The sequence below is a fragment of the Dendrobium catenatum genome, unplaced genomic scaffold (assembly GCF_001605985.2).
Source record: "Dendrobium catenatum unplaced genomic scaffold, ASM160598v2 fragScaff_scaffold_1685, whole genome shotgun sequence".
NCBI classification, from domain to species: Eukaryota; Viridiplantae; Streptophyta; class Magnoliopsida; order Asparagales; family Orchidaceae; genus Dendrobium; species Dendrobium catenatum.
The window spans coordinates 280,924-296,085 of record NW_021320147.1 but is presented as its reverse complement, the minus strand read 5'-3'; positions in this window follow the sequence as shown (position 1 = coordinate 296,085).

Here is a 15,162-nt window from a genome sequence, read left to right as displayed (position 1 = left end):
TACAAGCTGAATCAAAGTGTTAAAGGAATGAAATGGACTTTTGAAAAATAAATCAAATGAATATAAATTAATTGTTAGAAATATGTTAAGGTTGGTGAAAAGGGTTTAATTAAATAGAAGGAATAAACTTTGAGAAACTTTTTACAACTCTATTTTATTTGGAGGATATTAGGCTAATTCAAGCTTTTGCTTGCTTTAAGTGGTTTAAGTTATATTAGATGGAAGTGAAAAGTGTTAGATTCTGATAGGTTGTTAAACCTATGCTAATGTCCCAAGGCTAAATAAGAAGGGTGTGAATTGGTATTTTAAAATTCTCTTGGTAATTAAGGAAAAACTGATTTTATATTTTTTGCAAAATTAATTTTTCAACCACAAACATTAAAATGCTAAAAAATAAAAATGAGGAAATAAAATGAACACAAGAATTTTTAGTGGTTCGGTCCAACAAGACCTATGTCCACACCTGAAGACTCACTTTTCACGTATTGCATTATTACCAAACTGACTCTCCTTTTTCCCCCACAATAAGGCGGAGAAGCCTTCACAATTTTCCTCTCTTCCACCAATATCCGATGCGATAGATAACTATCATACTTTCACACCCTCCAAGTGTCGCCAGAGAACCATCGTCCTTTCACACCATCCAAGTGTTGGTAGAGAACCTGCGTCCTTTCATATCCTCCAAGTGTCGGCAGAGAACCATCATCCTTTCACATCCTTCAAGTGTCAGCAGACATCCATTGTCCTTTCACACCCTCCAAGTGTTGGCAGAAAACTGAATCTTCTTCAAAGATATTATCTCAAGCAACTAGAAAGAAGAGGAAGAGTAGTAACCAAAAACCAAAAGAGATTATTACCTTTGATCAACCTTGTGATCCCTTCACACTCCACTTACAAGAACTCTCTCTCAAACACTCTTTCACTTGCTCTTTAAAAGTCACTAAGAATGACTTTTTCACTTCAGTTTTAAAGGACTTATTATATGAAAGTCACAAAAAACCTTTCAGAAAACTAAAAATTACCATTTTGAGCATGTACGATTATACAGTATGATTGTACTTCATACATATGAATAGTTCAAAAACTACTGCATACGAACCTGTACAAAATATTTTCATTCACAATAATCATCAAATACGGTCCATGTTCGTACTGTACAAACTATAAGAAACTTTTTTTTTATTCGTTGGGATGAAACGGCTCCCCGCATTTTTGTACTCTAGACGTCATTTGTACGAACAAGGCATCGTATAATACGGGCCGTTCAGAAAAATTTGGCATTTCTCGGGACAAAAAAGGGACCCGTCAAATTCGTACTATGGACATCATCTCTATGAATAGGGTATCATACAATACGATCAATTCAAAAGAATTTGGCATCTGTTAGGATGAAAAGGGACCCGTCTAATTTTTAATTTGGATGTCATCTGTATTAAGACCTCTTCGTACAGTATGATCAGCACTTAGAAAAAATTTCTTTCTACAGTTAGTTTAACTACTTATAGAAGGGAATAACTGAACAAATCATCCCGTACGAAATGAATTCGTATAGTATGATTAGATTTTAAAAAATTATAAATTTTAAACACTCTCCAGTGTGTGTATGTACAGTTACTCATTTACAATCACACTCTCTCAGACTTAATAAAATGAAAAATATATACTCCATTTATAATGAACCTTAATCTAATCTGATTTGAAGTCTTCAATAATTTGTAGTATGATTTCTCTGAAATGTTAGTACACATAAAAGAAAAATAAAGGTAATACATCCAAAATATATTAAGAGAAACTGTAATTAAAACAATAATATTTAAAATCATCAAAAACATACATGTTTCAAGAATCTCAACAATATAAAAACTAATTTGCAACAATCTCAATAATCTCCCTCTTTTTTATGATGGCAAAATAATTATTATTTGAGTTAACATTTCAACCCAAAATTTCTCCTTAGCTCCCCCTAAAAGAATGAACATTTGAATATTGGAAGATTCCATGAAGAGCACACAAATTATTTTTTTTTTTATTTTTAAAACAAAAAACATAAACAACAAAATACAAAAACATAAAAACAAAAAAAATATAAACAACAATATATAAAAACACAAACATAAAAATAATATTATTACTCCCCCTTTTGACAACAACAAAAAAGCAAGAAGAAAACTGAAATGAAAGATGTCAAATGAGAAAGCAAAATAATTGATCTTGAAAGTGATTAGAATATAGTTGCAATAACAAAGTTAATTACATAAGACGAGAAAAGAAAGATTCAAAAATTTTAAATTAAAGAACAACCTAGATAAGAAAAATTTATCAAGGTCATGATGCATTCTAAACAATTCGTTAAGAATGATTATTACAAAAGTGATGAAATGAAGATTAGTTAATTTCAATTTTCAATATAGAATATAATTAAAAATTAGATTGATTTGAATTAAAGACTAAATGAAAGAGAAAATAATATAAATAATTTAATTGGTGACATTGTGCATCTTTTCAAATATTTGTAGCACACTTTGTGCATCTTTTTCTATTTGGGCTAATTTTGTCTCTTTTTATTTTGTGCATTATTGTCCATTCTTTCAATTTTTGTATACACTATACATTTCTTTTTGATATACTCCTTTTTGTTATTTGGTCTTTCAAAAATCAATAATGTAAAAATCAAATTTATCTAATAACAAAAATAATTATATTGGAAAAGAAATAAAAAATACTAAGACTTCAAACTTGCTATAATAATATTTAAATTATGTTTGCCTAAAAAGAACAATAGATTGATATGCTTAAATTAATTGAGTTATAAGTTAATTTAAATTTTTGAAAAATTAGATTTCATAATAAAATTAATTTTTAATGCAAGTTAGTTTATAACACAATTTAGATCAATTATAAAAGGCTTTTCATATAGGCAAATTCACATTTCAAAATAAGAAAAAAATAAATTCACAAAATATATTATTTTTCATTGATATCAAAAGGATTTAAAAATATCAGTACAATGATATCAAGTGAAAATACACCAAAACAACATACATAATTAACATATCGAAAAACTTGATAACTAACATCAAACACAATTAACAACAACCGGAAGAAAAACACAACATCACATCACAAACAGAAGTCTAATAGAAACAACATCAGAGAAGTACAACTAAAACTCAGAGGGGCCCTAGTCTGGAGGAGGTGGCTGATTGAACACTAAAATTAGTTATTCATCATAGCTATATTTGTATTCACCGAGTCAAACTAACCTCTAATCCACCCCATATCTTCTTGGTATATTGCATCCTGCTGGTTTTGATGAGTCTAAATTTGATCAAAATGAGTCTCCATCAGATCAAATTACTAGACAATTTCCTAAGAGAAATTCTGATCAGGTCCCTGACCAGATGCAGGTGCTCCCCCTTTTCTTCATTTTATGATTAGGAAGCCCAATTTCAGAAAGCTTATGAATGTAATCTAAAATGAGTTGGGCCTCATCAATAGGTTGTTCGATCATGATCAAATATATAACAATGGACATAAGAGGAGTCATATTTATCCGATTACCAACCTTAGGAATGATTGGAGTTCTTAAAACATGCTGGATGACCCAGGCATTTTGATTAAATGTGTAGACTCTTGCTAATTGACATACTTGAGTTACACCTCTATGAGTTTTTTTGATCTCAAACCAGTCATAATTAGATTTTGAGGTCAAGGTATGTGCTCTAGTCTCTTGAGTCCTTAAGTGAAGAACATTTCCTAGATCTTTCTTTGTAATTTCAACATGCCATTTTTTTATAAAAGAGGTTATCCTAGTTTTATCCTCACTAAATCTCATATTTTCTAGGAAATAGTGAAAAGTCTCTATGTAGTAAGTGTATATCAAAGTTAAAATGAAAGAAAACTAGGTTGAAGCAAAGAGAGGCATGACAAAAAAAGGATTTCATCTTGAATGAGGAGTCTAGAATGAGTGATTTTGGCGGCTATATACCTATAGAAAGCATCCTTATTATCTCTAGATAAGAAGTTATCATCCCCACCTTTGGATGATGATCCCTTAGTAACACGATAGCACTTGCTAGAGCTTGCCATTCTTAGGTTGGAGCCTATTCAAGAAGGGTTTGAAATTGAATGGAAAAGATTTCAATAACCCTCCTATTTAAAAAAACAACAACCTATCATACAGTACAAAATTGATTTCGTACGTATGATCTTAACATCGTACGGGAAGAAATTTTTTTCATATGGACGAATGACAACGTCCAAAATAAAATGACTTTCATAAACACATAATTTACAAGGCATCCTTTCGTATAGACTTTTTGACCATAAGATTGTACAGACGAACAGGTGTTCATTCGAGACGATCAGTTATTTAAGATCATTTTAAAGACAATTAGGATCATCGCCCATAGAAACTAAAACCTTGATCATACAAACAAAAGATAATTTTATACGTACGATCAGTTATAATAACTGACTCTGACTGGATAACCATCCACATGCGTACATACGAATATATACAATTCATACGGTACGATGACATTATCGTACAGTATGAAGTATTTGAAAAACTCAAATTTTTCATGGTCAACTCCTAAAATAGACATTATATGCTACAAAATTCATACAGTACGAAAAGATTTCATATAATATAAATAAACCCTTAGAAAATAAATCATGAAACCAGAAAAATTTCTAAAAATCCATCATTCTTTGATAAGTGATAAATGTCCATACCAAAAACTCAAAAAAAAATAAAATAAAATCAAAACACTAGTAAATAAAAGCAACAACAAACAAAAATAGAAAAACTAAATCAAACACACATAAAGAACATATCAAGTTTGCAGAAAATTTTATCTAAGCATTAAGATCAATCACACCTAACCTTGTTCTTAAGGTGCTAAAAGTATTAGAGAATAGTGGTTTTATAAAAATATATGCAAGTTATTTTTAGTAGAAATATGATTCAATTTAATTTCTCCTTTGGCTACTTGATCCCTTATGAAATGATGTATTATGTCTATATGTTTGGTTCTAAAATGTTGAATAGGATTCTTTGAAATGCAAATGGCACTAGTTTGAATTGTGCCCATTATAAATCCTAAATCAATCAATTGTTGTATCAACCAAAGAACTTGTGCAACACAACTTCCTAATACAATGCATTCAACTTCAGCAGTAGATAGGGGCACAAAATTTTTTTCTACTGGACCAAGAAACTAATGAATTTCTTTTAAATTGACAAGTTTCATTTGTACTCTTTCGATCAACCCTACAACCTATAAAATTTGAATCAGAATATCTAATAATTTCAAATTAAGAGCTAAACTTAGAATATCAATTTCCTAAGTTTTTAGTTCTCGAAAGATTTCTTAAAATTCTTTTTACTGCAATCAAATGTGATTCTTTTGGATCAAATTGAAACCTAGCACACAAATAAATACTAAAAAATATATTTGGTCTACTAGTAGTCAAATAAAGCAATGATCTAATTATACCTCTAATTTTTTTTATTAACAGATTTTCCCTTTGGGTCCTTACCAATTAAACTGAGCAACTCATTGGTGTACTGACTAGTTTAGTATTATCCATTTTATACTTTTTAAGGATGTCCTTAAAATACTTTGTTTGACTAAGAAATATTCCCTCCTTAATTTTCTTAATGTCAAAACTAATAAAATAACTTAGATCTTCCATTAAACTCATCTCAAATTTACTACTCATTATTTTAGAAAAATCATCACAAAAAATTTTATTTGTAGATCTAAAAATGATATCATCAATATATATCTGAACAATGAGTATTTCATCTCCTAATTTCCTTAAAAAGAGAGTTGTGTCCACACTTCCTTTTATAAAAAAATCTCTCTAATAGAAAAGTGCTTAACCTCACATACCAAGCCCTAGTGCTTGTTTCAATTCATACAATGCATTTTTCAATTTATACACATTATTAGGGAATTTAGAACTTTCAAAACCTAGAAATTGTTCAACATAAACATCTTCTTGTATCGCCCCATTCAAAAAAGCACTTTTAACATCCATTTGAAACAATTTAAATCCTCTAAAACAGGCAAATGCTAACAAAATCCTAATTTCTTCAAGTCTTGCTACAGGGGCAAAAGTCTCCTCAAAATCAATTCATTTAATTTGATTATATCCCTTTGCCACCAATCTAGTCTTATTTCTAACAACAACTCTTGAGTCATTCATTTTATTTTTGAATACTCACTTAGTTCCAACTACACTTTGATCCTTTTAACTTTCAATAAATCTCCAAACATTATTCCTTACAAATTGATTTAACTCTTCTTGTATAGCCAAAAACTAAAATTCATCTGAAAGTGCTTGATTAACATGTGTGGGTTCATTCATAAAAATAATTGCATAATGGTTAAGTTCTTTGTTAAGTCCATGGATAGTCCTAACACCCTCACTAGGTTCACCTATAATCAATTCCTTAAGGTGATTTTTAGAAAATTTTAATTCTGTAGGCAAAGGGTTTTTTTTCTCCAAATTTTCTTCTAAGTTTATCTTATTATTCCTTTGGGAGTTATTTTCTAAATGACCCTCTTCAAAATTTAGCTATTCCAAAATCATACATTCATCAAATATAATATGTGTAGTGTCCTCAACTATCAATGTTCTTTTGTTAAACACTCTATATGGTGTTCGAATACTAGAATATCCAAGAAAAATCCATTCATCTGATTTTGGATCAAATTTTCCTAAATGAGATATTCCATTATTATATATGAACACCTTACATCCAAAAATATGCAAATGTGACAAGTTAGGTGTTCTCCCCTTAAAAAGCTCATAGGATGTTTTATTCAATTTTGATCTAATGTTCACCTTATTCAGAACATAACAAACAGTACTAACTACTGTAACCCAAAAATATTTTGGAAGTGAATATTCTACCAACATGGCTCTAGCAGCTTAAATTAATATTATGTTCTTTCTTTAAACTACCCCATTATGCTGAGGGGTCCTAGGTTCAAAAGAATTTTGATTAATTCCATTTTATTTACAAAAATTCTCAAATTTTTTATTTTAAAATTCACCTCCATGATCACTTTGAATTGTTAAAATTTCACATCCTAGCTTTCTTTGAATCCAAGTTAAAAAGTCTCTAAATTCCTCAAATGATTCATTCTTATGAAATAAAAATTTAATCCATGTGAATCTCAAAAAATCATTAACAATTATAAATCTGTATACCTTCCCTCATAGACTTACAGTGCTAATTAGTCCAAAAAGATTTATATGAATAATCCCCAATGGTTTAGTAGTTCTAAGATTCTTAGTGAATTTAAATAAGAACTTCACCTGTTTTTCTAGTTGACATGCATCACAAAAGTGATCCTTAGTAAAATCTAGTTTTGGTATATCTCAAATAAGTTCTTTTTGGGTAATGTTTCTGAGGTTTTTCATGCTAGCGTGACAAAGTATCCTATGTCATAACCACGATTCATCAAAAAATGTTTTTAAATAAAAAGCATTAGAAGATGCAATAATATTTAAGTCAAGCATATAAATATTATTTATCGTATTTCTATGCAGTACATCAATTCCTTTTTGTCTTAATATGCAACTAGGGATAAAAAATTTAACACAATATCCTTTATCATATAGCTGACTAATACTCAAGAGATTATACTTTAAACCTTCTACTAGCAACACATTTTTAATAAAAAAACTGTTCAAGTTGCCTATCATACATGTGCCTACCACTTTCCTAGTGGTATTATCTCTTAGTGTAACCTTGTCTCCATTCCTGGCTTTTAGTGATATGAATTATGAAGTGTCTCCAGTCATATGCTTCGAGCAACTACTGTCCAAGTACCAAATGCTCTCATGAGGTCTTATATGAGAGCATATCTACAAAACAATCAAACGTTAGTCTCGGGAACCCAAACAAGTTTGGGTTTTCCTCCTAGAAAAATTAAACTAGATGCATATATGATATGACTTGTTTTATGCATCTTAGGTCTCCACACTAAATGAGTTTTGCTATGTAAAGTACAAGTGTGTGAAATATAAACAATCATCCCATAAGTAAAGCACTTAACTCCAAGAAAAGTATTTTTTAATCTTTAATAATAAAATTGTCTCTTCTTATGTTTCAAGATTTTTGACTTTAAAATATGATTAGTAAAATCTTCAAGTTTGGGGGGTGTTCTTCCTCGAGAGCTTTCACTTTCACTTTAAGAAATGTGTTTACATCTTATAATACATTAATATTATATTTTAAATAGTGTTATCTATTTTTAGATTCATCTTTTAAAGATTTAAATTCTTTTTCCAATTCATTGTATGATGATTTCATTAATTTATTTTGTTTGTTCAAGTCATCAAATTCATCCAATAAGCTCATGTGGTGGTTATCTATCTGTGCATGATCTTTTCTAAGGATTTCATACTCTTTATGTAATTCTAAAACATCCAAATTCAACCTAGCATGCATTTTCTTGAGTTTTCTATATGTTGTATGAATTCTTTCAGAAACTTTAAGTAATTCATTATAGCTTAAGTTATATACCTCCTCTTGATTTGAGTGATCAATATTATCAACCATTATGCACAGATTGGTGACTTCTTCTTCCTTCTCTATTTCTGATGAAACCGATGCTGAGTCCGCCCAAAAAGATTACTAAAATTTCTTCTTGCCCTTTTCACATTCACTTTCTCCTCCATCTGATCTGACATGTCCAATTTTTTTTATTTATAGCAAATAACATCATTAGAAACCTCAACATTTTTATGGAACTTGCCTCTATTCCAATGTTGGTCTCTTCTTTACGTACTATTTAGAAAACTCCTAAATTGCCTAGTCATCAAGGCAATATTATCTTCATCCTCAAGTTGTGACTGATCACTCTACGAGTCATCCACTTTTAAGGCTATGTTCTTCTCCTTTCTCCTACATCAATCTGTCTTTGAGTCACTCCTTGCTCGTAAGTAATTAGTGATCCAAGAAGATTATTAATAAAATACACATTTAAATCTTTCAACTCTGTAATGGCAGTAATTTTAGCATCATATGCAGTAGACAAACAATGAAGTATTTTATTAACCATTTCAGTATTCATTAGTTCCCTACATAATGCATGCAAAGAAGTGATTATTTGAGTGAATCTCATGTACATGTTAGATATGGATTCATTGGATTTTATGTAAAATAATTCATAATCATGTAACATGATATTTAATCTAAATTGCTTCACTTCATTAGTCTCTTTGTATGTAATATAAAGTATATCTCAAATATCTTTTCAACTTTTACAAGTAGAAACCCGCATGTAATATTCAAACTTTAGTGCATAAAAGAAACTATTTAAATATTTTGTGTTTAATTGTGCTAAGTCACATTCTTCTACTATCCAATCAGCAAAGGGTGTTTCAACTCTAATGCCATCTACAAGTCTAGTTGGTATAGTATATCCTTCTTGAACTAAAATTCATATGTGATAATCAAGCGATCAAAGAAAAGTAAACATACGTGTTTTCCAAAAATTGAAAGGGATATTATCAAATAATAGAGGTCTAGTGATTGAATACCCTTCAGGTGTGTTACAGTTTTCAAAAATGGCCATTATCATTTTCAAAAAGTAATTTAAACTTTGAGTTTTAAAATCAAGCTCTGATACCACTTATTAGTTTTGGATAGGTTGTTAAACCTATGCTAATGTCTCAAGGCTAACTAAAAGGGGGGTGAATTGGTATTTTAAAAATTTTCTTGGAAATGAAGGAAAGACTTATTTTTATATTTTTTTTGCAAAATTAATTTTTCAACCACAAACACTAAAATGCAAAAAAAATAAAAATGCAGAAATAAAATGAACACAAGAATTTATAGTAGTTCGGTCTAACTAGACCTATGTCCACTCCTTGAAGACTCCCTCTTCAAGTATTTCACTATTACCAAAGTGACTCTCCTTTTGCCCCCACAGCAAAGCGGAGAAACCTTTATAATTTTCCTCTCTTCCACCAATCCCCGGTGCGGTAAAAAACTGTCATCCTTTCACACCCTCTAAGTGTCAGTAGAGAACTATCATCCTTTCACACCCTCTAAGTGTCTACACTTTTCACATCAGTTTTAATGGACTTTTTATATGAAAGACACGAAAAACCATCCAGAAAACTAAAAATTGCTATTTTGAGCGTGTATGATTGTACTTTCTATATATGAATAGTTCAAAACTATTACGTTTGAACCTGTACAAAATATTTTTGTATATGATAATCATCCAATATGAACCATGTTCGTACTATATGAACTATAAAAAAAAATTTTGATTCATTGGCACGAAAAGGTTCTCCACATTTTTGTACTCTAGGTCGTCTGTACGAACAAGGCATCGTACAGTATGATCCATTTAGAAAAATATGGCATTCGTCAGGATGAAAAGGGACCCATCAAATTCATACTCTGGAAGTCGTCTATATAAATAGGGTATCATTCGGTATAATTAGTTCAAAAAAATTTGGCGTTCGTCGAGATGAAAGGGACCCGTCTAATTCGTACTCTAGACATCGTCTGTACGAAGAACCCTTTGTATAGTACAATTAGCACTTAGAAAAATTTTCTTTTTATAGTTAGTTTAATTGCTTGTAAAAGGGAATAACTGGACAAATCATCCCGTACGAAATGAATTCGTACAGTACGATTAGTTTTTAAAAAAATTATAAATTTTAACACTCCCCCAGTGTGTGCGTGTATAATTACTCAATTATAATCACACTCTCTCACACTCAATAAAATGAAAAATATAGACTCCATTTACGAAGAACTCTAATCTAATATTATTTGAAGCCTTCAACAATCTTGAGTATGATTTCCCTGAAATGTTAGTACAAAAAAAAATAAATAAAGTCAATACATCCAAAATATGTTAGGAGAAACTATAATTAAAAAAATAATATTTGAAATCATTAATAACATACATGTTGCAAGAATCTCAATAATCGAAAAACTAATTTACAACAATCTAAACAAAAAATGCATTTTTAAATGAATGATTAAGAAATATGTGTATTTATAATAGTCCCTTCAATTTTAAAATAAAATCAATATATAAAATCAATATATATATATATATATATATATATATTTGATTAAGAAGTTTGACAATGAAGGATATAAGAGCACTAATACCTTATCAGAGAAAAATTATATAGTCCAAATTGCATCTATTTTTTAAAAAATCTTTAATCCTATTTTTGTGAAATAAATAAGCTAAAAATTTTCAAATTAGAGGAGCGCTGCAACATCTCAAACAGAGTGCTGCAGAGCTATATTTTACTCAGCACAGCGTTATTAATTCTGCACTAGAGTGGTAGAACACTCAATTTCATCCAAGAGCTTAGTGCCGAGATGTTATACAAAGAGCATCACAGCTCCAAATTGCCATAGTGATGTTGTGAAGGATGGTAAAAATGGTTGCATTGGGGAACATATGAGATGAATGGTGAACCGACACATTAATTCAATGACACCTCAATGCTCCCTAGTTAGTACCATGGCGCTAGTTCAATTAATGTGAAAATCTATAAATACGAAGCTTATAATTTATGTAAGGGGTGGGCTAGTTAGAGAGGCATGAGGGAGAGAGATAGTGTGTGTGAGGATGCTTTGGGAGGGAGTTAACCATATGTTCCTGTTGTGTTGGTCCAGTATGAGTTTAGAGAGGGAAGGAAGGAGTGCAAGGAGTCTACAATTGTATTTTCAAGAATTTCATGGTGATTTCTATACTTGCCTCTTGTGCTATTATTTCATATATTTCAATTAAATTTGTTCTATTTAACTTCAATTCCATGTATGGCTAGAAACTTTTCTTTAAGCTTATGATACTTTAGAAATCATGTTTTGCTTTAGAATAGATTTTTTATTTCATGAATTACTCAATGTTGTTTTTGAATTCACCATGCCTATATTAGTTTGTGTAGAGGTCTTGTATGAACTTAAAATATAATATAATATATAGCCTCAGTGGAGGAGTAGAAGAACAATTAGGGGATTTAAAATGTAACTTTTCCATGCATTGACATATGATAGTTAGGGTTATGGGATCTTAAGGAGATACTAAAACTAGAATTGAGCAAAAGCTTATCTAATACTCCAACTAACTTGATAGAGACTAGGAGTATTTATACTATGATTAACAACATCCTTAGGAAAAATATATCTATTGCAAACATATGTTTTTAAATATTATAGGTTCATAGTATTTAAATATCAAATTCATCACTTAAATATGAAGATTTTAACTTTCAATTGCATCATAATTTTTATCCAATTGATAGGTTAAATTAAGTAGGTCTTATAAGTAGTGTGTCCTTAAGGTAATTCTCATCACTTTATTACTTGACATGGCACATATACTTTCATAGAAATAAGATTTACACAGCAACGTAGTAAACCATAATTAAAAGAATAGTAGTGTGTGGCCTATTTGTTCCTGTCAATAACCTTATGAGCCTTATAACTTAATTAGACCAAGATAGTAGTGAAAGATCTATATGTGCAAAGAAGTATTAGCGTATGATTGGATTCTTACTATATCTCACTATAAGAAGTTATGATATTATATTCAGTGTATCTCTTTGTTCATGCTTTGAGGTTGACGTACCTAAAAGAATAGTATTTAATCTTAATAAAATATTTTTTTGAAGAAGTGCAATTTGCATTAAAACTAAAGGAAATTATTACAATTTAGTAGAAAGGAAATATAACTGCTACTCCTCTCTTTATAAGAATTAATTAAATAAACTCTTAGGTACCTCATAGGAACACCCATTATAGGAATTTAGTATCCAAGACACATCACGTCATTTGCTTAGGAGTATATTTATATTCTAATTTTTTGAAATGTATGGTTGATATGAAATGTATTTCAAGAACCTATAAGTCTATAGAGCATTTCTTGATTTCATGTTTGAATAAAAGATAACATTCACTGGCATTAATTATCTATGTCTACAGAAGCAAATATTTAGTAGCTCAAAGTTGTGTTGCTCAATTCATATAACTTAAGCAATAGCTTCATAACTTGGGATTAAAAGTGGATGCCGCACCTCTCATATGTGATAATATATAGTGTAATTTGTATCATGAAAAATTCAATTCCTTACTCTAAGACTAAGCGTACTAATATTTGTTATAAATTTATAAAAGGGGATATGGATATTCATTTTATTGATGCAGAGAATTAACTGGTAAATATATATACCAAACCTCTTAGTAATGACATAATTAGCATACTTATAATCATTACTAAAAAAATGACCATTTCTTACAGATTTTAAATTGACAGAAATTCCATCAAAATTTCTGACAAAATTATCACCTAAGACGTAAGAATCACCTATGAATTTTCCATTGAATATTCTTGCAAGAAATTTTGCATAAAAATACGCTAGAAGAGTCACTGTGATTAAGTTTCCAATAAAAATATTAGTAAAAATTTTATACTTAAAACCGATGAAAAATTTCACCATAAATTTGTCGATTAAGCTCTAATTTCTAATTGCAGCCTCTTCTTCTTCATTTCATGCAAATAAAGACACTCTGCCATTTTTGCCTGCCCAATCTTTCCCCTCATTTGAGGTAATTTTACACCAATTTTATTCATGTCTTACATAATTTAAAAGCAAAACTTCTTCTCATTGAAAATTTCACTCAATTTGAAATCTCATCTATTAGTTTTTCATTAAATTTGGTTTGAGTTTTTTTTTTTTTTTAGATACTTTCTTGAATCTTTTTTTTAGATTTGAGTTTGTTTTCCATATAATGTGCTTTTCATTAGATGATTCTCTTCTTTTTGGTTAGATTTATATATATATTTAATTTTTATTGGAAACTTTGTATATATAATAGATTAAATGGTAAGGAATATTAAAAAAAAGAATGAGCATCTCATCACTTATAAAAAATGGATATAGTACAACTAAGATTGACTATTTTCTTATAAGAAAATTAAATAGTTTAGATTGCGAAGATTGTAAAGTTATTCCGAGTAAAAATTTATGTACCCAACATATATTATTAGTTTTAAACTTTAAAATAAAGTGACATAAAATAAAAAATAAAGTAAAACAATATTCTAGGATTAGATATGGGCATTTAAAGAATATTAACAAAAAATATTTTTGAGAGTAAGATTTTAGATCTTAAGATTTTGTCTGTGGATGAGGATGCTAATGTTATATGAAAAAGGTGGCTAGTGATATTAAGAATATTACAAAAGATGTACTTGGAGTATCAAAGGGAAAGCTCCGAATAATAAAAATAGTTGGTGGTGGAATCCAGATGTGCAAGAAAAAAATTAAAAATATGAAGATTTGTTATAAAATTTAGTTTAATTTTAAAAATTTTGATAATTGGGAAAGATATAAAAGAGCTCGTAAGGAATCTAAGAAAGCAATATGTGATGCAAAGACCTTAGCTTTTAGTGATTTATATAATAGATTAGAAACTAAGGAGGGAGAAAGATATATATATATATATATATATATATATATATATATATATATATAATAAAATTACTATAGTTTCGTAGATACCATAAAATTTTATATTCTAGATAAATTTCAATTTTTAAGAGATTAGCATATATAAATATTCAAATATATATGTAAATTCCTCTAAATACAATTTAGAGAGCTTTTTTAACTGAATAGACAAAATTAATTGTATTAATTTCATATATGATCAAATTTATTTTTTATAGTTCTTAATATTTTTTGTATAAAACAAACAATAGATATACAAATTGGTTATTAAATTTATAAATATATATAGCCTTTTTAGAAATTTTTTTGGTCTGATTTTTGATGTATATCTCTTATGTGTAAAATGTTTTTATGAACAATTGTGAGCATTTAATGTCATTTTATTTAAATCAGGCAATATATTATGCTATTACCTATATATTCCTAACAGATTTGCTCAAAAAAAAAAAAAAACAGAAACTGGAACCTGACCACTAAAGAGTTTCGCTTAATGAGTGTCGCGTTATGGAATGACGCCACATTTGGTATAATTGCAGCGGTTATAACCACGCTCTAAAATAACCATGCAATAAAAATAGCTTGCCCCTCGGTCCTAAAACTGCTGCGGAGGCCGTTTACAGCACATGCAAACACAGAGACAGA